The sequence below is a fragment of the Hyperolius riggenbachi genome, chromosome 5 (genome assembly GCF_040937935.1).
Source record: "Hyperolius riggenbachi isolate aHypRig1 chromosome 5, aHypRig1.pri, whole genome shotgun sequence".
In the NCBI taxonomy this organism is placed as follows: domain Eukaryota; kingdom Metazoa; phylum Chordata; class Amphibia; order Anura; family Hyperoliidae; genus Hyperolius; species Hyperolius riggenbachi.
Genome location: NC_090650.1, coordinates 132610227 through 132633327, shown reverse-complemented (window position 1 = coordinate 132633327; position 23101 = coordinate 132610227). Strand labels below are relative to the sequence as shown.

Here is a 23101-nt window from a genome sequence, read left to right as displayed (position 1 = left end):
AGCCAGACTATATACCATTGTTTACTGACACTATATAGCAGACTATATAGCATTGTGTGTACACCGCTCAGCCAGACTATATACCATTGTTTACTGACACTCTGTGTACACCGCTCAGCCAGACTATATACCATTGTTTACTGCCACTCTGATTCTGCTGGGAACAGTAGTACACCGCTCGCTCAGCCAGACTATATACCATTGTTTACTGACACTCTGTGTACACCGCTCAGCCAGACTATATACCATTGTTTACTGCCACTCTGATTCTGCTGGGAACAGTAGTACACCGCTCGCTCAGCCAGACTATATACCATTGTTTACTGACACTCTGTGTACACCGCTCAGCCAGACTATATACCATTGTTTACTGCCACTCTGATTCTGCTGGGAACAGTAGTACACCGCTCGCTCAGCCAGACTATATACCATTGTTTACTGACACTATATAGCAGACTATATAGCATTGTGTGTACACCGCTCAGCCAGACTATATACCATTGTTTACTGACACTCTGTGTACACCGCTCAGCCAGACTATATACCATTGTTTACTGCCACTCTGATTCTGCTGGGAACAGTAGTACACCGCTCGCTCAGCCAGACTATATACCATTGTTTACTGACACTCTGTGTACACCGCTCAGCCAGACTATATACCATTGTTTACTGCCACTCTGATTCTGCTGGGAACAGTAGTACACCGCTCGCTCAGCCAGACTATATAGCATTGTGTTTACTGCCACTCTGTGTACACCGCTCAGCCACACTATATAGCATTGCGTACTCTGCCAGTCAGTGTGTATATTGCTGGGATCAGTAATACTCCACTCACCGTCAACCACTATATGAGCTCAACATGAGTTCCCCAGAGACCTCCGCTGTGAGCAGCACTCCCAACAACAGCAACAGCCAACGCCCCACGCAAGCTATAACATCCACCCCAGCAGCCAGTGGTCAGCAGCAGCCCTCCCCGGAGGAGAACGTTGTGTCCATCAGTCCGTCGCCAGAGCGATTAATGAGGGCTGCCATTGAGGAGATGATGGGGCCTGATGTGGAGGAGGAGGTCTGGCTCAGGCCAGCATCCCAAGTTAATGTTGAGGACGATGAGGGGTCTGTGTCTGGGGATGTTGGGGTGGCAGAGGTGGTGGGTGGGTCAGACTCAGGAGAAGAGTTGTATGATGAGGATGATGATCGGGACCATCTGTATGTGCCTCAGAGTCCGACCCCGGAAAACATGTTGTATCGTGTGTTTAGGTACTAAAATCTGCGTTCCCTCCCAGTAGTGTTGGGCGAACAGTGTTTGCCACTGTTCGGGTTCTGCAGAACATCACCCTGTTCGGGGTGACTATATAGCAGACTATATAGCATTGTGTTTAAAGCCACTCTGTGTACACGGCTCAGCCACACTATATAGCATTGTGTTTACTTCCACTCTGTGTCTGCTGGGAACAGTAGTACACCGCTCACCCGCCACTGTATAGCATTGTGCTCTGTGTCACTGCTGACAATAGTGGTACACCGCTCACCCACCACTGTATAGCATTTCTGTACTGCCACTGTACTGCTGCCAGTCAGCGTGTACTTTAAGGATAAGTGAAATGAGGAAGAAATCCGGTGAAAGTGGGAGGGGCAAGGGAAGAGGTGTTTCCCCTGACGGTTCACGTACAGGCCACAGGGGAGCACCCAAGAAAACCCACTCAATACTGCCCATGTTGTCCAGGACAACAACCCTCACAGATCCAAAAGAACAGGACCAGATAATTACTTGGATGACCTCTCAAGCGTCCAGCAGTGGGTTAAGCAGCACCAGCACATCACGCACGAGGTCCGAGTCCTCAGCCAGTTAAAGTCTGGGCTTTCTTTGAAGACTGCACTGAGGATGTTACCATGGCGATTTGCAAGGTGTGCAAGACCCGCCTGAGCAGGGGGAAAAGTATTAACAACCTCTCCACCACCAGCATGAGCCGCCACATTCTATCCAAACATCCCACTCTGTGGGCAAACGCGGCAGGACAGGGTACCACCAGCAACACTGCCTCCCTTGGGTTCACCAGACTCACCACCAGACCCGCCTCAGCAGCAGCAGTAGCCCAGCCATTGCGTGGTTCACAACATTCACAAACATCAGACGATGCTGACACTGTCACTTTCCGGACTAGTGCTCTTGAGGTCTCCCAGTGTTCATCAAACACAACAACCAACAGCCCTTCGGTGTGCAGCGCTACGGTTGAGTTGTCTGTCTCTGAGATGTTTGAGCACAAGAGGAAATTGCCAGCAAATGACCCCCGGGCCGTGGCAGTAACAGCCAGCCAGCATAGCCAAGCTTCTGGCCTGCGAAATGCTGCCATATCGAGTGGTGGAGACAAACAGCTTCAAGGGCATGATGTCAGTGGCCATCCCACGTTACGTTGTTCCCAGCCGCTACCACTTTGCGCGCTCTGCAGTGCCTGAGTTGCATGAGCACGTGGTCAGCTAAATAACCCGAAGCTTGAAGAATGCCGTTGCCTGCAAGGTTCACCTCACCACTGACACCTGGACGAGTGCGTTCGGCCAGGGTCGATACATCTCCCTTACCGCGCACTGGGTGAACCTTGTGGAGCCTGGCAGCGATTCCTCACCTGCTACGGCGCGGGTGTTGCCCACGCCGCAAACAGCTGGATAACAACAGCAGCACCTACCTCTCTGACTCCTTCTCCTCCAACGCATCTCAAAGCTGTACCTCATCCGGAAATGCTAACCCAGCACCAGCAGCAGTAGGATCGTGGAAGCAGTGCAGCACAGCTGTTGGCATGCGTCAGCAAGCGTTGCTGAAGCTGATCTGCCTTGGGGATAAGCAGCACACAGGGGAGGAAATTTGGAGGGGAATAAAGGAACAGACGGATTTGTGGCTGGCACCGCTGGACCTGAAACCGGGCATGAAGCTAGACACCTGGCACGAACTGGCAATGTACGCAATAGAGGTGCTGGCTTGCCCGGCAGCCAGCGTTATGTCGGAACGCTGTTTCAGTGCTGCCGGAGGCATCATCACAGATCGGCGTATCCGCCTCTCCACAGAAAATGCAGACCGTCTGACTCAAATTAAAATGAATCAATCCTGGATTGGAAACGACTACGCAACACTCCTGGACCCCAACCAAGTAACATGACCGATGAACATCTGGGATGGTTTAGCGTTTCCGGTCCCTGTTTATTGAACCTCTCATCTGTATTACATTTATGACTGCATGGCGGCAAAAAGCATTGCTGCTATATCCGCACGCTTTTTGTCCTCATGCAAGGCCTGGGTTGTTGTGTCTCACAAAGCGTGGCCTTCTCCTCCTGCGCCTCCTCCTGTTCCATCACGTGTGCTGCTGCTGCTGCTGCTGCTGCTGCTGCTGGGTTACCGTTGCCGGTCCCTGTTTATGGAACCTCTTATCTTTATTACATTTATGACTACATGGCGGTACAAAGCATGCTATCCGCACGCTTTTTGTCCTCATGCAAGGCCTGGGTTGTTGTGTCTCACAAAGCGTGGCCTTCTCCTCCTGCGCCTCCTCCTGTTCCATCACGTGTGCTGCTGCTGCTGCTGCTGCTGCTGGGTTACCGTTGCCGCGTGGTCCCTGTTTATGGAACCTCTTATCTTTATTACATTTATGACTACATGGCGGTACAAAGCATGCTATCCGCACGCTTTTTGTCCTCATGCAAGGCCTGGGTTGTTGTGTCTCACAAAGCGTGGCCTTCTCCTCCTGCGCCTCCTCCTGTTCCATCACGTGTGCTGCTGCTGCTGCTGCTGCTGCTGGGTTACCGTTGCCGCGTGGTCCCTGTTTATTGAACCTCTTATCTTTATTACATTTATGACTACATGGCGGTACAAAGCATGCTATCCGCACGCTTTTTGTCCTCATGCAAGGCCTGGGTTGTTGTGTCTCACAAAGCGTGGCCTTCTCCTCCTGCGCCTCCTCCTGTTCCATCACGTGTGCTGCTGCTGCTGCTGCTGCTGCTGCTGCTGGGTTACCGTTGCCGGTCCCTGTTTATGGAACCTCTTATCTTTATTACATTTATGACTACATGGCGGTACAAAGCATGCTATCCGCACGCTTTTTGTCCTCATGCAAGGCCTGGGTTGTTGTGTCTCACAAAGCGTGGCCTTCTCCTCCTGCGCCTCCTCCTGTTCCATCACGTGTGCTGCTGCTGGGTTAGCGTTGCCGCGTGGTCCCTGTTTATTGAACCACTTATCTTTATTACATTTATGACTGCATGGTGGTACAAAGCATGCTATCCGCACGCTTCTTGTCCTCATGCAAGGCCTGGGTTGTTGTGTCTCAAAGCGTGGCCTTCTCCTCCTGCGCCACCCTCCTCCTGTTCCATCACGTGTGCTGCTGCTGGGTTAGCATTACCGGTCCCTTTTCCTGGAACCTCTTATATGTATTACATTTATGACTGCATGCCGACAAAAAGCATGTTACCTGTGCAAAGAAAACAGACATTTCCCGCATTTAAAAGACAGTTTTCCCTTTGAAACTTTAAAATCGATTTTCTCAAAAACTATAAGCTCTTTTTGCTAAATTTTTTTTTCCTCTTGTACCCACTCCCAAGGTGCACATACCCTGTAAATTTGGGGTATGTAGCATGTAAGGAGGCTTTACAAACCACAAAAGTTCGGGTCCCCATTGACTTCCATTATGTTCGGAGTTCGGGTCGAACACCCGAACATCGCGGCCATGTTCGGCCTGTTCGGCCCGAACCCGAACATCTAGATGTTCGCCCAACACTAGTTGGGATGTTGCGGTGCAATGCTGATTAGCAGCGGTAGTTCTAATTCACCCGATGGAAAAACGCTGATGCCGAACGATTAAAAGCTCCCAGCTGTGTCATACCGCAAAAAACGCAGCATTGGATCTGAGAGGTAAAATGAAAGTCTATGGCAGGCTTTCTCAACCAGGGTTCCCTGGAACCCCAGGGTTCTTTGAGTACACTGCAGGGGTTCCTTGGCATTTCCACCCATGGTGGGGGAAGTATAAAAGCGCACATTATAATAGGGGGTACTGTAAGAAGAAACCCTAAATTGGGGGTCAGAATAATAATCAGCACATTAATAAAAAGCACTAGGATAAGGAGACAGTATAATAAGTGGCAGTAGTAGTGAAATAAACAGCCTCACCTACTTTTAAAAACCATGCCCCCTGCAAAATAAATGCAGGGGTTCCTCGAGACCAAATAATTGTTTGCAGGGGTTCCTTGAGGCCAAACATTTTTTGCAGGGGTTCCTTGACATCCAAAAGTTATTTGCAGGGTTCCTCCAGGGTAAAAAGGTTGAGAAAGGCTGGTCTATGGACTTTCATTTTACCTTGGTTAATGCAGATTATTGACTTTGTGTCAAGGCGCCAGAAATCAGCTCTGGTATGAAAGAGCCCTAAGGATTACATTATCTCAAATATCTCTTCACAACACACATGCCTTTATTAGCAATATGCCCTTTCCACTAATGATTTACAAACATTTCGTAATGCCTTCAATAAACTAAAAAAAATGCTTAAACTGTTATATTTACATTTACTATTTTGTAAAAATGTAACCATTTTTTTTACATCTTTTACAGCACTTTAAACAGTATAAAGACATGCCAATAACTGTACCTTGGCTCAGAGGAGGTCACAACCTAATCGTTACCATAATTAGTCATAGTCTTATGTCCCAAACACATTTTAGAACCAATAATGTGACAGTAACCAATTTACCCATCTGCCTCTTTTTGGAATGTGGGAGGATATAATTATTATAACAAGCACAAGTACCCTTCAAACACTCCAGCTGTATCCCTGGGAAATGTGTACCAGATATTAAGAACGTCTAAGATAGGGAACATGCAGGCACTTACACGTGCCTGGATACATCTCCATCTATTTCGTAGAGAACCTAAGAATCTCAAAGCACAGATATCCAAATATCCTATGCTGCTGAAGTATGCAATTAGCTCTTCTCATATGTGGCTGGTCCTGACCCTTCCTGTCTCTTGAACCTTACCACTGGTCTCAAGTCACAAGGATGCTAAAAGAGATGTAGTAGTTGGGAATAAATGCAAAAGGGTCAGTCATTATAATAAATGGTACATGCTGAAATATAAGGGGCCTGATTCATTAAGCTGCGCTGCTAAAGTGGTGCGCGCTATGCACACCTTACATAGCAGCGCTCACTGCTATGTAGGAGCATGTGGTGTGCGCTATGCACACCTTACATACCAGCGCTCACTGCTATGTAGGAGCATGCCTTCCCTTAATTACGCACATTGCTTTCTTAGCAACGCGCATTACAGTAGCGGCGGGCAGTCCTGCTCCTGTGAAGTATCACTACCACGGCCACTATTGTGTTAATTTACATAGTTGCAACAATGTAAGTTAACACCGTAGCGGCCGCGAGTGAAGTATCACGGTAACAATAATGCGCACTACTGCACATTAAGCTGCTTTAGCAGGGCAGATTGATTAATCTGGCCCAACGATAGCTAACGTTTGCCATTGAGGATCCATTACCGTTGTGTGCCTAGAGTGCTCTGAGCAAACAGCTATAAATCAATTATAATATTAATAATAGCCTTGAGTACCTAAAGGTTTCAAATAAAAATAACCATATTTTATATAAAGTTTGGGCATACAGGTTAGTTTAAAGGAATTCTGAAGTGAGAGGGATAGAAGGTGCCATCACTTCTAAATGACGTGATTGATATGGCAGTTATAGTTCAGATCTACTGCCTGTAATATCTCTTGAGCAACTGACCTAGAGCAAATCTTCAGATCAGACGTTTTTCACTCCATTGAATCCCTGCTTGTTTTAGAAATGTCTAAAGCCAGAAGCTCAACTTGAAGAACAGGCAATTTTTAAAACGGAAAGCAGATGGCATCCTCCAAACTATTCTCAGTTCAGGTTTCCTGTAATAAAGTCATATAAAGAATAATGATAGATAGTAGGGCTTGGCGTTCATCCACTGAAACATCAACTTTATTGCTTGAAAGTAGTCTTGACAGTGGTCACGGCTTCAGTGCTGATTGGGTGCTACATATTGCAGTGATTTTGTACTCTTCACTCAAGTAAGAGCGAGAGAGGTTTATTACAATCTCAAATGCAAATATTGTACAAGAGTATGAAAATTAGGTTAACCATTACTAATTATAAACCTTCATGGATATGTCAAGATAAATGAAAATTAACTGAAAGATTATGAGAGCGTTTTAATTAAAATACTTTAGTGGCTATTTAATTTGGAATATTCTGTAAATAGTTCTGAAAGTGTTTGTTTTGTGATGCTAATGCAGGAATTATTGAATCAGACATGTTGCTTTTTCCATAAAGAAGAATGTCTAATTTAATTAGTCTCTTATTCATTATTTAATTCAATATAATAGCTTTGAGAATGGACTAAATTTACAAAAGATGTAATATCCAAAGTATCATTATGATACACCAAGGCATTAAGTTACATTTCCAATTTCATGTATCAATAACCAAATCTTATACAATACTAGTGGCAAGAAGGCTTTTCTTTACTACACTTGTGAGCTAGTGATAAAGAGAATCACAGTAACACCTGGGATACTGCAAACAATAAAAACACTTTTCAGTATATTATTTTTTCCCACTGGTCATACATGGATGTTTGTGTGCTTAACCAACAGAACAGCTCCACATACTTAATAGCCAAACTCTTCAAAAATATCACAAGAAAGAGGACAGACCAACTTTATCACAAGACATTGCTAAGAAAGGCGCGTTTCTGCTAAAAATCATGATCCCAAACGCACAATGATGCAAACGCAAGGCTTTTTATTTTTGCACTAAATTTTTTTTGTAATGTTTCAGTGCAATTTTTGTGCGGTCTTTTTGCTGCTGATTGTGCTTGTTTTTCCAATGGTTTATAAAAAAGAAAACATTAATTCAGGGAAATCACAACAAGCCCAAATGACTTTAACCTAAAGACAAGCATAGACAATTTCAAGATCTTATGATGTACATGCTTATAGTGGCGCGGAAAAGGGGAGAGTGTCGAGAGGCAGTGCTTGCCAATGGCATTCAGCAAGCCTCCTGACCACTCCTGAGCAAGTGAAGTGGCAGGTGTGGCTGTTCATTTGTGCCTCTGCACCCTCCTCTGGTGTCTCTCCTGTTCATGTTGATGTGACTGCAGTGGAATATTCTCGTCACCGTGTACGTTTTGGATTATAATAAATGAAACATTTAAATGGTGCTAATTCCTGTGTCTTCTTTTGAAGTTTCATTTTTAACCTCCCTCCTTTCTTATTAGGTACAGAGCACGTCCAGGATTGAAAATACTGTAAGGACTGCACTCTAGGTGAGATGCCATTTCACTGTATTTACACTGATCTATTCTTGTTCATTACCTTGCTGTGGTGAAAGGGCTTGTGTCTCAATGAAACATGAACTATATTGTGTCGAACCAGCCAAGACGAGCAGGTCATTTCAGAGAGATCAGACTAAATACAATCCACTGAAAAAGGTACTTGCAGCCCACTCTAGGTAACATTTGCCAAGAAAAACAGATGAGCAGAAGCAACCAAGAGTTATGTCCATAAGTCCCCATGGCTGAAGATGCCCAACAAGCTACTGGGGAAGAGCAGAAGACAAGTACACATAGAGAAAGAGCTAATGATGCTGATTGATAAAAGCCAAGAGGATATCAAATGCTGAGATACTCAGAATTATGAAAAGTACAGTCCCAAACTGCAAAAGACAATATAGTATCAGAACTTGGAAGATCTAAAAATCAAGAACAGTTGGTCATGATCAAAGATGAGATTGCAAGGATAAACATTGACATCCTGGGAACAAGTGAACTAAAATGGACAGGCGCTGTTCATTAGAGATGGCCCGAATGGTTCGCCTGCGAACCTCAGTGGTTTGCGTTCGAGTGGAACCGCAACTTTTTTCAGAAAAGTTCTGGTTTGCATTTTCCCATAGACTTTAATGGCGCCGAATTTAGAGGTTAATAGCAAATCCTCCTTACATAGTAAAAACACCAAATTTGCAGGGTATGTGGAGGGGGTCAGTGGCTACAAGAGGATTTTTTTTTCAAAAAGATCTTATACTTTTTGAGAAAATCGATTTTAAAGATCTCCTGCTGCGTGTGGGAAATGTTCCCACCGCCGCCGACTTTAATGGTTAATAGCAAAGCCCCCTTAAATGCCAAAAACACCAAATTTGCATGGGAAGGTTAAGATGAACAGTGGGAACAAGAGAATTTTTTTTTCAAAAAGACCTTATACTTTTTGAGAAAATCATTTTTAAAAGTTCAAAGAGAAATAGTATACATTTAAATCTATAAATTACATTTCTGTGGGACACAATTCACGCCGACTTTAGCAGTTAATAGCAAAGGCCCCTTATATCCTAGCAACACCAAATTTGCAGGATATGTTAAAAAGATAGTGGGAAACAATATTTAAAAAAAATAAATGAAAAATGTTATTTTTTTCATTTAATTTTTTTTATATGTTCAGAGAGTGGGAAATTTCCCCCCAAAAATCATGTGTGGTCCCCCCTTCTGAGCTCTCTGTAACCCCTTGTCCCCCATGCAGGCTGGGATAGCCAGAATGCGGAGTCCTGGCCGCGTGGAGCTTCGCACCCTGAGCTATACCAGCCCGTATGGTCCATGGTATGAGGGGGCTCTGGGGGAGAGGGGCGGCCAAGCCTTCCTCTCTCCCCCAGAGCCCTTGTCCAATCCATGGCTATATCTGATGTAAAATGACCAGTAGAGATGGCTTGAACCTCTGATTTGGGGTTCGCGAACCTCGAACGCAAACTTCCGCAAAAGCGAACCATGCGAACCGCAATAGACTTCAATGGGCAGGCGAACTTTAAAAACTACAAACACTGTTTCTGGCTACAAAAGTGATGGAAAAAAAATGTTTCAAGGGGTCTAAAGGTTTGTACACACATCAGATAAAAGTCTTTGGAAAATGAAAGATCACAGACCAATTTTACCCCCTTCCATGTACTATATGAGCATTCTCTACACAGTCTATTCTATTGAGCTGAACTCCCCATGAGATACAAATCTTTGCAAGATGCTGAAAACAAAGATGCTGTACACATTCAACAGATCAGTATCTGCAAAAGATCTGTTCCTGCAAAATGCATTCATAGTCTATGATATCTGCAGATCTCATACACACCTTGTATAACACACATCCTTCTGCAGATCAGACAATGATCTGCAGATCTGAAGATCCATCTTGGTGGATCTGATCTGCAGATGATTCTCAGTTAAACAAGGTGTGTATGAGATCTGCAGATATCATAGACTATGAATGCATTTTGCAGGAACTGATCTTTTGCAGGAACAGATCTTTTGCAGATACTGATCTGTTGAATGTGTACAGCATCCTTGTTTTCAGCATCTTGCAAAGATTTGTATCTCATGGGGAGTTCAGCTCAATAGAATAGACTGTGTAGAGAATGCTCATATAGTACATGGAAGGGGGTAAAATTGGTCTTCGATCTTTCATTTTCCAAAGACTTTTATCTGATGTGTGAACCCACCTTTAGACCAATTGAAACATCTTTTCCATCACTTTTGTGGGCAGAAACAGTGTTTATAGTTTTTAAAGTTCGCCTGCCCATTGAAGTCTATTGCGGTTCGCATGGTTCGCTTTTGCGGAAATTTGCGTACCCAAAATCAGAGGTTCGAGACATCTCCTCTACTTAGGACATTAAATAAGTTATTAAGGAAAAGGGAGGTGCATCTGTGAATACATTTGTTTGAACATTTGAATGCGAGAGTGCAAAGGGTTAATAGATTTTTGCTGTACGAGCCATCTCTACTGGTCATTTTACATCAGATATACATCAGATTGTCTATTGTGGACAGAATACTCACAGAAGAAATGGAGCAGCTTTCATAACCAATATAACATGTTAACATCAGTCCTTAGTTACATTGCAAGGCAAGCCATTCAACAATACAATGATCACAGTGATCACATAACTCGTTCTCCTGTAAATCATCACTATGTACTAATCTGAGACAAGCTTATGTGCGGACATCATCGGGAGCCGATGGAGGGGAACAAATTGATGCTGACTGAGCCACACTGAGAGTATAGGAAGGTCCCAGCACCTGGCTGTGGAATCAGTATACCGCGGTATGCTTTCTGCTGCAGTAGTGAGAGGAGATAAAGCACCCAGCGGTGGTTTCGTTATAGGCTTTCTTCTGCAGTAGCTTTGCATACGTCATGGGAGGAGAGAGGCCGAAGCTTGGGAGACATAGCAAAAGAGAGAAGCGGCCACCCACATGCAGACATCCCAGCTACAACTCAGAAATTTAGGTCTGACTCAAAGATAAGGCAACCCCCAACTTTTCTCTATTGAGACCGACCCAAATTTGTCAACTTGTAGTTGAGGATATTCAATATTTTTGTTGTTAACTGTTATAGTATTGTATAAACTGTTATAAATAGTTTAAAACACTTCTAAAGCATAAGAAGAGAAAGGTCTGCAGTACACCATCAATGACAAAATGGTTTCATTATTGTATAAAAATCCAAAACATTGATGATGTGCTGCAGATTTTACTCTTCTTGTGGACCGTTCCAGTATTTTTGCCTTCTCGTCCGCAACACTTGCACTAAAACCTTTAAGAGCCAGGAGGTATGTAAAGAGTGCATCTCTCATACTAAACCTCACTTTGAAAACAACCGGAAAAAAACCATAGTTTATATTATATGTCCAAATGCAAAGTTGTCCAAAACCAAAAAGTTATTCATTTACCCACATTTCACCATGTTTAACACAGGACTCATCTTACAAAACAATTCAACTTACAAACAATCAATTCCCGGGACAGAACCTGTTTTGAACTATCAGTATAAATACTGGACTTTCAGCAAGTCCTTTCTTTAGCCAGCTACCATGTAATGGGTAAGGTCTCTGCTCACTGACTACAATACAACAGCCATTTTTCCCCGATAGCAATCCCTTCATCGTGCAGGTATAAAGTACCTCAGGGAGATATTATCTGCACACATAGAAGCAGGCATTGGATTATAGATAACATAGAGCTTCAATTTTCCACTGTTTGCCTTTGAAAACACCAGAGACTTAAAGAGGCGGCAAATGGTAAGGTGTCTAGGAAAAAGGATTATGAGGGAAATAGCTGCAGCTCTCATTAGATAGCCATTTCATTAATGTAATTTACAAAAAGTTCCTGACACATCTATAGAGCAGTAAATAGATTCCATTAATAGGAATTTGTTGTACAGCATGACCTCTGTGCATTGTGCTAATTGTAAAATATTGTTTTCTAGTGGCCTTTCCTTGCTTGATTTTGTTTAGTGAAAGTGAATGCAAATAACTCATTTTTTTGTGTGTTAATATGATGGTTAAAAATTCCACTTGCACACAGCAGTGAGTAGTGTTTGAATTCATCATAAGGAATTCCGGAACACACGAATACTGCCAACTCCCACACGTCAGGACCGTTGAAGTACACAAGTGGACAGGGTCAGGGGAATTCATGTGTGTAAGGCCTCGTGGGTCCACCGCCTTGGCAGAGAAAGTTGCGTCTACTTAGCACACGGTTTCATCCAGGCCTTAAAGAGAATCTGTATTGTTAAAATCGCACAAAAGTAAACATACCAGTGTGTTAGGGGACATCTCCTATTCCCCTCTGTCACAATTTCGCCGCTCCCCGCCGCATTAAAAGTGGTTAAAAACAGTTTTAAAAAGTTTGTTTATAAATAAACAAAATGGTCACCAAAACAGGAAGTAGGTTGATGTACAGTATGTCAACACATAGAAAATACATCCTTACACAAGCAGGCTGTATACACCCTTCCTTTTGAATCTCAAGAGATCATTTGTGTGTTTCTTTCCCCTGCATCTCTCATGCACTGAAGTTTCAGGCTGCTCTTTTTTTCCTGCAAACAGCTTTGCCCTTGTCTGTAATTCCTCACTATGTGAAAGCCCAGCCAGCTCAGAGGACGATTTATCCAGCTTGTAAAAGATAAGAGAGAAGAGAGAAGCTGCTCTAATCTAAATAACACACAGGCAGTTATCATAGAGGGGCCTGGAAGGGGGAGTTCATAGCAGAACCACAACACTGAAGAACTTGGCAGCCTTCCAGACACAGGCCTGACAAGTCTGACAAGAGAGAGATAAGTTGATTTATTACAGAGACTGTGATAGTACAAAGTGCTGCAGTAAGCCAGAACACATTAGAATAGCTTTTGGAACTTGTAGGATGATAAAAAACAGGATGCAATTTTTGTTACAGAGTCTCTTTAAAGAGAAACTCCAGTGAAAATAATGTAATAAAAAAGTGCTTAATTTTTACAATATTTATGTATAAATGATTTAGTCAGTGTTTGCCCATTGTAAAATCTTTCCTCTCCCTGATTTACATTCAGATATTTATCACATGGTGATATTCTTACTGCTGGCAGGTGATATCACTGGAAGGAGATCCTGCTTGCGTTTTTAGCAGTTGGAAACAACTGTAAACAGCTGTTATTCCCCACAATGCAGCGAGGTTCACAGACCGGAAATCGTCAGGACCATGGTCCTGACATCACACTGTGGGAGGGGTTTCACCTCAATATCAGCCATACAGAGCCCCCTGATGATCTGTATGTAAAAAGGAAAAGATTTCTCATGAGAAAGTGGGTATCAGCTATTGCCTGGGATGAAGTTAAATTCTTGGTTACTGTTCCTCTTTAATGCACAATGTAAGACAGTGGTACCACCACTATTCGCTAGGCAGGGATACAGGCAGTTATTGTAGTCACACAGTCCTGGGTCATGCACAGTAATTAGATGGCAGTTATTCAGAGGAGTATACAATATTGTAGTCAGCAAGCCAAAAGTCATACACAAATAGACAATACCAGATACAAGGGGTGAGACAGAAGAGTAGCAAAACTAGCAAAGGTCGGTCCAGGCAGCAAACAGAAGAATAGTCTGGTAACAAGCAGGTATCAGGCAAGGTAACAGGCAAGAGATGCATAAGGTGTGCCAAACAGCTAGCTCTAGCGACATAACACTATCACAGGCAACTAACAACTGTGCCATCCAGGTTTGAATAATGCCAACAGCCAATCAGGAAGCCCCTCTCAGCCAGCCAGCCAATCAGGAAGCCCCTCTCAGCAAGCCAGCCAATGGAACACACAGCTCGGCTCTAGTGATTGACTCTGCACTAGTCAAGCACTTCCTGGTTCAGAGGCGTCACTGGAGGGCATACGCCAAGCATCTATGTCACCTAGCGGTAACAGAGGAAGCCAATCCATGCAAGCCAGCAGGACTTACGGTGACGCCATCTGCACGCAGAGGCATCTGTCTGCGCCGGCTCCCGGAAAATGAAGCTGGAGCCAGGCTGAGGTGAGATCATGACAATGTAACTCCAATGCTTCCTCCTTACAAAGCCGGAATGGGGAAGTATCGGAGTCATGTGAAATGAGTTGTAAAGCGCAAGTAGTGAACTTCCCCTGACCCTGTCCACTTGTTTGGCACTGAAATGGTACTGAAGTGCGGAGATTGGCAGTATTTATGTGTACCAAATTCCTTATGCCAAATATGAACACTAACACTAGTGATAAGCATCAAAAGGCAACATAATATATTTTAAAGGTTCAAATTAAAATGATGCATTTGTAAGAAAAATAAACTGTAACAAATGTACCTGAGGAGTAGCAGAACTCTTTGTTGCTAGGGGAAAACTTTAGGGGTAAACTTTCTAATAATGATGCCCCCCCCCCCCCTCCCAATACACACACACATTTCTGGTAAACCTCCGCATTTGGGAGTGCAGTATCATCGATAGGAACTTGCGACCTATAATAAGTGCTACGACTTCCCTTCCCCATAACAAGTGTCACTGCTCTCTGTTGTCGAATGCCTACTAGCAGAGCCACAGGGAAACAAGACATAGTTTCTGGCTCTAGTGGCTGGGCTAGTGGTCAGTGATTTGGTCTACTTCCTCGATGCAGTTCATGTGACATCTCCTAAGCAACATCACATAAAAATCCCTGGGGAATGGATGTGAACGTTAATGTATCATCAAGCAACAGCAACCAGAGCAATATTATGAAGTGTTTCTTTGTGACTTTGCATATGAGGAGAGGGAGGGAGTCACCAACAGAACTTGTTGTTATGAGAGGATACATTATGTCTGAACTTGTTTTCTGCACTTGTTATGGAGTGACATAGTGGTAGAGCTAGATTAAATGTTAGACTAGGCTGGACCCTAGATAGAGCAATTGCTTTGCCCACCCCAACACCTGCCTCCTAGTTTATTAAATGAAAGGGTGATGAGGCTTGCTGTAAAATCTCAGTCTAACTGGCAGTGGGAGATCACAATCCATTGTAAAGCTATGGAGATATTTTGACTTTTATTTGTGGACCACACTACAGTAATTAGACAACTGTGTGTCCCTTAGTTATCTGAATTAAGCAGCCATATGCCTCATATATCAGCATTAAGTTTTTATATGACCCTAGATACCAGAATTAAGCAGTTGTCCCCATGTGTTGATCCGCTCAGCTGGCTACACAGGCAGACAGCTGTTTGTCCATTCCTCTAGTCTGTGGGCTGCAGGTCTCTGGAACAGAGACCTGTCTTTCCATTGCAAGTTTCTGGTCTGTTCTCTTGCTGGGTAATTTGCATACATTTGTTATGCAAATCCCCTACCTGCCTTCTTTGATGACTGGCACTATAAGAACTTTATGTTTCCCAGAAGGCTTTGCTGGTAATTTCCTTTCCATGGTCTGTTCCTGATGGACACTGCTGGAGTGTCAGCCATTGCTATCTAGTATAGTTAATTCCTGGGGGTTGCTTTAGGCTCCCCTTCTAGCCCAGTCAGGTTGTATTATCTGTATTGCCTGTTCTGTCTTGTCTTGCCTGTTGCCATTGTCCTGTCCCAAAGGTGGTCGACAGGAAATGGTTCTGATCTCTGTTCTTGGAGTATAGCTGGTGCAGCGGTTGCTACCAGCTATATCTTCTGTTCTGTCTCCTGGGATCGCGCTAGCTACTTTTCGCTAGCGCTGGGGATCCTTCTGTTCTGTCTTCTGGGATCGCGCTAGCTACTTTTCGCTAGCGCTGGGGATCCTTCTGTTCTGTCTCCTGGGATCGCACTAGCTACTTTTCGCTAGTGCTGTGGATCCTATCTCTCGTTTGTCCCTGTTTTCGTGTGTCTGTCTTGTCCGCTACGCTTGCTGGAGGCTCGGTGAGGTAACCGTTAAGCAAGCGCTCGCGTCCTCTGTTTCATCTTTGTCTGTTAATGGTTAGTTAGGCGTGCTTGTCTCTATTGTGCTTATCACGTGGAGATCGCGCATAACCGCGTGCACTGTTGCGAATGAGTGCGGTGTTCGCGGTTAGCTAGCGTTTGTTATTTTCCGTATCTCCTTATTGTATTATTTGCTGTGCCTTTGCTACCCTCGTATTCTATTCTGATCTGCCTTGTGTCACATCTGGCGATCGCACCTCTCGCGATCGCGTTCCTATTTCGTATCTGCTGTTGTGTGTGCGCGGTCGCGGGGTGGCGGCTGGATTGGCGCACACACATACAACCTGTCCCTTTGCTCAATCTCATTCGCAATCGCCTCTCTTGCGATTGCGTTCTGCGCTTCGTACAATTCCTGTCTGGCACTTGTGGAGGTACAGAGGATTGGTTCCTCTGCACTCCCCAGCGCCATCTGCCGACAGGAAATTCCCTCTACAGGTGCGTAGCACCTTTTTCTGGGTGCCTGCAAATATACGCTTGTGGAGGATTTCCGCCGTGTCAGCGCACGCGTTGTGCGCTTATCACGGAGAAAGTTCCACAATCGTTACAGAATGACCAGCCTAACCCAAAACCCCAGTGTAGACGGAATTTCCGATTTGTACGATTTTGTCGAATATGGCTCTTGTACCTTTAAGAGATTTAAAAAACTTGAACCTGAATCAGCAGACGAATTTTTGTCTGAGTGTACGAAACTGTTAGCGAACCCTGAATTCCAATGCACCCCAGTGTCTACCTGGGCCCCCCAAATGGTCTACATTCTGTTGGGGGGCGAAATGTCAATGTGGGGTTATGATGTGTTAGATCATACCACCCTAAGTCAAAGACCCCTGGAATTCTTGGCCTTTTTAATTCACAATTGGCTGAGATTACCTCAATTACCATACCCCCTTAATGAGTTGTTGTCAGCAGCTCAATCAGCTGTTCCATCTACTCTTTCATCCATAGAGCAGCCATCCAAAGCCTTTAAGTCTAAACGTAAAAGATCTAGGAAGGCTTCCCAGCGGAAAGATCCGTTGCCCATGGCAACCACAGATAGAGAGGTTATTTCTGTCAAGTCTGAAATGGGCAAAACCATGCAGTATGATAATGATGTTTATAATGCATCTGCTGATCAGTTTCCAGGTTTTTTGCCCCAATCCAAAGCTTATGTGGATCCTGCTATAGGTAGGATCGCACACTACATTAAAGCAGTTAAAAAATCTGTTCTTGTTCCTGAACTCCACCCCTATGGAGATTATTTGGATACTGGCCTGTTTGAACCCCCATTTGCTTCCTGGGATATTGGGGCCTTGCTGGAAGAATTCGATTTTGATTGGAAAGCCTTTTGCGATTTTTACATCGCAAAAAGCGAAAATGTCTTGAATGCTTGTCTCGATTCAATGTACCTTCTGATTGATTCCGATGAATGTGACAAGGATGATGTGGATCTGGTGATCTATGTATGGCAAACGATTTTGGATGAGTTGCACACACACCAACCAATTGATTCCAATAAAGAGACATCGTTGTCGGATGATTGTTCCTGCCTTTCTGGGGTAAAGCATGAGAGTCTTGACTTTGTGCAATCTGAAATGAATGAGTGTGCTGCTGTGGTTGATTCCTGTGCGAATCCTGAAGGATTCTCTCCTGACAGTGTGCAGTTTGAATCTGTGCGATCTGATGCCTGTTTCTCGGATGTTCCTGCAGATTGTGATCGGCATGAGTCTGCCGGTTTCCTCAGGGATGTGTGGGATCCTTTGTCATTTAGTATCAGATCTTTGAGATCTTCCGTCTGTGACCCTGCTATGGGGAAGAGTTCTCGACTATGCAGCGTCAAAAGTAAAATTAATATGCCTAATAAAGTTTGTCCTGTTGATGTCACTATTTCTTCTGCAGATGAGTCTCTGTCTCACCCTGTTCACACCTGTAAGGGCCCGTTGCCTGGGGACAGTTGCTCCAGTGTTTCGGTCTTAGATGCCTTGCAGTCTGCTCCGCAGATCGCGGAGGTTTGCGCTATAGAAGCGTCAGTTTCACAACCTAAAGTGAATTTTGATTCGCAGGTTTTGCGTTCTGATTCCTCGGATTCGACATTGTTAGCCGAATCTAAGAGTGAGACAGCGCTTCGGTTTTGCGAATCTGATGCTGAACCCTCTTTGCCTTATTCAGAGACGCTTTCTCTGAACCTGCCCTGTACCATGAATAGAAACATGTTTTCCTTTCACACTGACGTTTGTGAGCCCCTTTCTTGCTCTGAGGGAAGTTCTGACTCTCCACCCTGTACTCTGGATTAATCAATATTGCCTTGTACAATATCTACTGCCCTGCCCCTAGAGGCTCGTCTAGGTATTGCTGCTATTTTTACCTGTCTTTCTGCAGTTTTGGAGTTGCAAGCTAGTTTGACTACTACGCAGAATTCTGGGTGCAGCGAGATTAAAGTTAGGGGGTCAGTGTGTGGTCCAGTGAATATTCCTGTACGTTCCACTCATGATGATGAAATTCAGTCTCAGTTTATGGTGGAACCTTCCCTGGGACATCTGCCATGTTCTCAAAATAAAGTTCCAGTTTTGCCCTGTAACATGGATAGTACAGAATCCTTCTTAGACAACTTGAAAAATGATGTTCCTGAGGTCTTGTTTGATGATCTGAAGGTCTCCGAGTTCCTCCCAAAGGGTGCAGAACTTGTAGGAGATGTCTCCTGCCCCCCAAGTCCTTCTGAGGTCTTGCCCTCTTCCGTAGGCATTGCTGTCTTGCTGGCTACCTTTTCAGCTCTGGTGGAGCTTCAGTCATGTGTAATCAATGATGATATTGCAGTTACAGAAAATTCTGAATTTGAGTCCGAGTCTTCTTTTGAAAGACCAGTACCTGTGACTTTTACTCGTGATGATTTTCTGCCCGGTACTGGTTTTGGTCTTGTCGTGTCGGACTCTGAGGTTGGCAGTTCCCCGACATGTCCTGAGGTTTCTCCTGTACTAGTGTACCCCGATGTGCTCTGTGACCCAGAAAGCCCAAGTGTGCCTCGGTTACCAGCGTACTCAGATGCTTCCTCAGTGGAGACATGTTCTGATATAGCCTGCCTGCTTGCATGCCCAGAAGTGGTCCCTGAAAGTCCTGATCTTGATGGGTGTCCTGCTAATTTTGAGTCTGGAATGATCATAGGTTCCATAGGGGTTCTTGGTGGTTCTCCACGTGAGCCTGGTGAGCGTTCTGGCTTCTTGGGATCTCTGCAGAGCTTCAAGGCGTTCTGGGAGATTCCGGGAAAGGTTTTGCTTGGTGCCCTGAATACGATCAGCAATGCCTTTGGTGTTGTAAGGGACACTTCGAACAGGTATTGCGGCAGGTTTGGTATTCTTGGACGCTCCTTGGAAGGTGGTGGGTATTGTCTGGAGGGTGTCGATGGCTTCTTCTCTGGTGTCCACAGTCCTGATGGGTGTTACGCTGAGACTTGTAGTGCTGATGGGCATGTGTCGGTGGCTTCTGCTTCCGATGAGGTCAGTTTCGGATGTACTGACTCTGGAATTGGGCCTTGTCGGGCTGCCCCGACCTTCTTGAGTCTTCAGTTAGAGTTTTGTGATGATACCAGTTTTGAGGGATGTCTGGAATCCATCCCTAGAGGGGGGGGTGTACTGTGATGATCCGCTCAGCTGGCTGCACAGGCAGACAGCTGTTTGTCCATTCCTCTAGTCTGTGGGCTGCAGGTCTCTGGAACAGAGACCTGTCTTTCCATTGCAAGTTTCTGGTCTGTTCTCTTGCTGGGGAATTTGCATACATTTGTTATGCAAATCCCCTACCTGCCTTCTTTGATGACTGGCACTATAAGAGCTTTATGTTTCCCAGAAGGGTTTGCTGGTCATTTCCTTTCCATGGTCTGTTCCTGATGGACACTGCTGGAGTGTCAGCCATTGCTATCTAGTATAGTTAATTCCTGGGGGTTGCTTTAGGCTCCCCTTCTAGCCCAGTCAGGTTGTATTATCTGTTTGCCTGTTCTGTCTTGTCTTGCCTGTTGCCATTGTCCTGTCCCAAAGGTGGTCGACAGGAAATGGTTCTGATCTCTGTTCTTGGAGTATAGCTGGTGCAGCGGTTGCTACCAGCTATCTCTTCTGTTCTGTTTCCTGGGATCGCGCTAGCGCTGGGGATCCTTCTGTTCTGTCTTCTGGGATCGCGCTAGCTACTTTTCGCTAGCGCTGGGGATCCTTCTGTTCTGTCTCCTGGGATCGCTCTAGCTACTTTTCGCTAGTGCTGTGGATCCTATCTCTTGTTTGTCCCTGTTTTCCTGTGTCTGTCTTGTCCGCTACGCTTGCTGGAGGCTCGGTGAGGTAACCGTTAAGCAAGCGCTCGCGTCCTCTGTTTCATGTTTGTCTGTTAATGGTTAGTTAGGCGTGCTTGTCTCTATTGTGCTTATTACGTGGAGATCGCGCATAACCGCGTGCACTGTTGCGAATGAGTGCGGTGTTCGCGGTTAGCTAGCGTTTGTTATTTTCCGTATCTCCTTATTGTATTATTTGCTGTGCCTTTGCTACCCTCGTATTCTATTCTGATCTGCCTTGTGTCACGTCTGGCGATCGCACCTCTCGCGATCGCGTTCCTATTTCGTGTCTGCTGTTGTGTGTGCGCGGTCGCGGGGTGGCGACTGGATTGGCGCACACACATACAACCTGTCCCTTTGCTCAATCTCATTCGCAATCGCCTCTCTTGCGATTGCGTTCTGCGCTTCGTACAATTCCTGTCTGGCACTTGTGGAGGTACAGAGGATTGGTTCCTCTGCACTCCCCAGCGCCATCTGCCGACAGGAATTTCCCTCTACAGGTGCGTAGCACCTTTTGCTGGGTGCCTGCAAATATACGCTTGTGGAGGATTTCCACCGTGTCAGCGCACGCGTTGTGCGCTGATCACGGAGAAAGTTCCACAATCGTTACACCCCAGATATCAAATCTAAGCAAACCCTTTCTCTCTACGTACCAGATTAATCAGTCATGTGCCCCTACATACCAGAAATAAACTGCCGAAAATACCAGAATTAGACAGGCATATAGGTAAATCCAATTAAGGATTAGGTTTGCAGATAAACTGATGGGGTGGGGAGGAAGCATCCCAGGTGACTCATAGTCCCGATTATTGATTTAGCATTCTGCATGATGGTGAAAGCTTTATTTTCTTTGCTTCCTTTGGTTTTGGCTATTTCAGAGCTGCCTGTAGGCTCGATTACAGCTACAATATCAGAATCAGATTTATTTCGCTAAGTGTGATGGATGTGTTTTGGTACACATTGGCATTGGACATAGCATGGACATAGCAAAAAAAACATAAAGTGAGAGAAACAGTCATAGTACAGAAATACAAAAAACACAGACAGTATAGAAGCACACGTGCACAGTATAGGGGCCTATATAGCATTAGGCTGTAGAGCGCGGTGACCGTGAGGCCATGCCCGGAGGGCGTGCCGAGTGGGGAGGCGCTAGTTAAGAATGAGCACAGCTTGGGGGAAAAAGGAGTTCCTGTGCCTGGAGGTTTTAGTTGGAATAGTTCTGTAGCGGCGGCCTGTGCGCATGTGGTTGAAGAAGCGACAGCTGGGATGGCGGGGGTCTTTTGCAATCCTATATACAGTTCATAAAGCCTCCTTACATGCTCATTGTGTCTAGGATGTTAAACATATACTGCCATGAGATGCTGCCAAAAGGCTTTTCAATGTCTTAAAGTGAACCTCCGGACTAAAAATCGACTCAGCAGCACTGAAAAGGCCTGGTGTTTCTTTAACTGTTTCACAGCATCAGAACTTTGTTTCTCTTATACAAGCCTCATTTTTAGCTGCACAGAAGAAAACTGCCCGGGCTTTTTTCCCCTGATGCTGTGCAAAGCATGATGGGATTTCTGATGTTGTTGTTCTCGTTCTGCTGTTTTGGTGCAATTTTTTTTTTACATTTTGAATTTGACATTCAGCTGGGAGGGGTTATCAGGACACAGGACAGTTGGAACTGTGTCTCCTGCTCCCTGTCACCTCCTTTCAACCAAAAAGATGGCTGCCCTCATGACAAAGATGGCAGCCCCCATGAATCACAAATATTTGCATGTTCTTTTAAAACAGGGTGGGTAAGAGATTATATTACCTATCTATTCTAATTAACATAACTAATGTAACTTGATGACAGTATGTTTGTTTAGGCTTTAGTTCCCCTTTAAGTCCAATATCACCAAGGAGGATCTATGTCTATTGGCTTACGATATTATGTATGTTATCTGATGCTTGGCAAAGGGGTATGAATCTGACTTGATCTTTATTTTATTGGTGGTAGAGGAGCAACCTCTTTAAATGGCTAGCTGTATTTGAGGCATTTTATAATTGTATTTTAGCAGAGATATGGAATGGTATTATTTGGTTTTGCGATAAGGGTGATTAAGAAATTCAAGAGTTGGTTGTTTGTTATCTTGATTTGAATACTATTATAAATTTGGTGAGGCAAGGAGTTAAAATTGGGAAAAACTTTTTTGTAGCATTTTGCAGTAATCCTATTTCCATTTAGAATTTACTGCCTAGTATTCCACCTAAAGTTATTGTTATGGTCCTGTATTTATTTCTAATGGTGCTATGCAAATCAATGATACTGAAAATAATAAAAGGAAATTGGTTGATATTTTATATAGCTTTGAAGGCAAGGCACTTGGGTGGCATCCAAAATGTAGTCAGTAATAGCTACCAATGAAGATTCAGTTTAATAAAGTGAGATCAGTGAAAGATAAATTGTGATTGGTTATTATGATGAATTGATTTTAATGCAAACGCCTTTAGTTTTCTCTGGCCAGATACATATTAATTGGAAACTGGTATATTGCGCTTCACACAAATTAAATTAACCTTGTTGTTC

The 23101-nt window shown here is 44.4% G+C and overlaps 1 protein-coding gene across 2 annotated transcripts in view; it reads right to left on the bottom strand.

Moving 5' to 3' along the window:
* The window catches only part of CPNE4 (copine 4), a 672213-nt gene that overhangs the window by 15127 nt on the left and 633985 nt on the right, over window positions 1-23101 (bottom strand). The window lies entirely within an intron of this gene.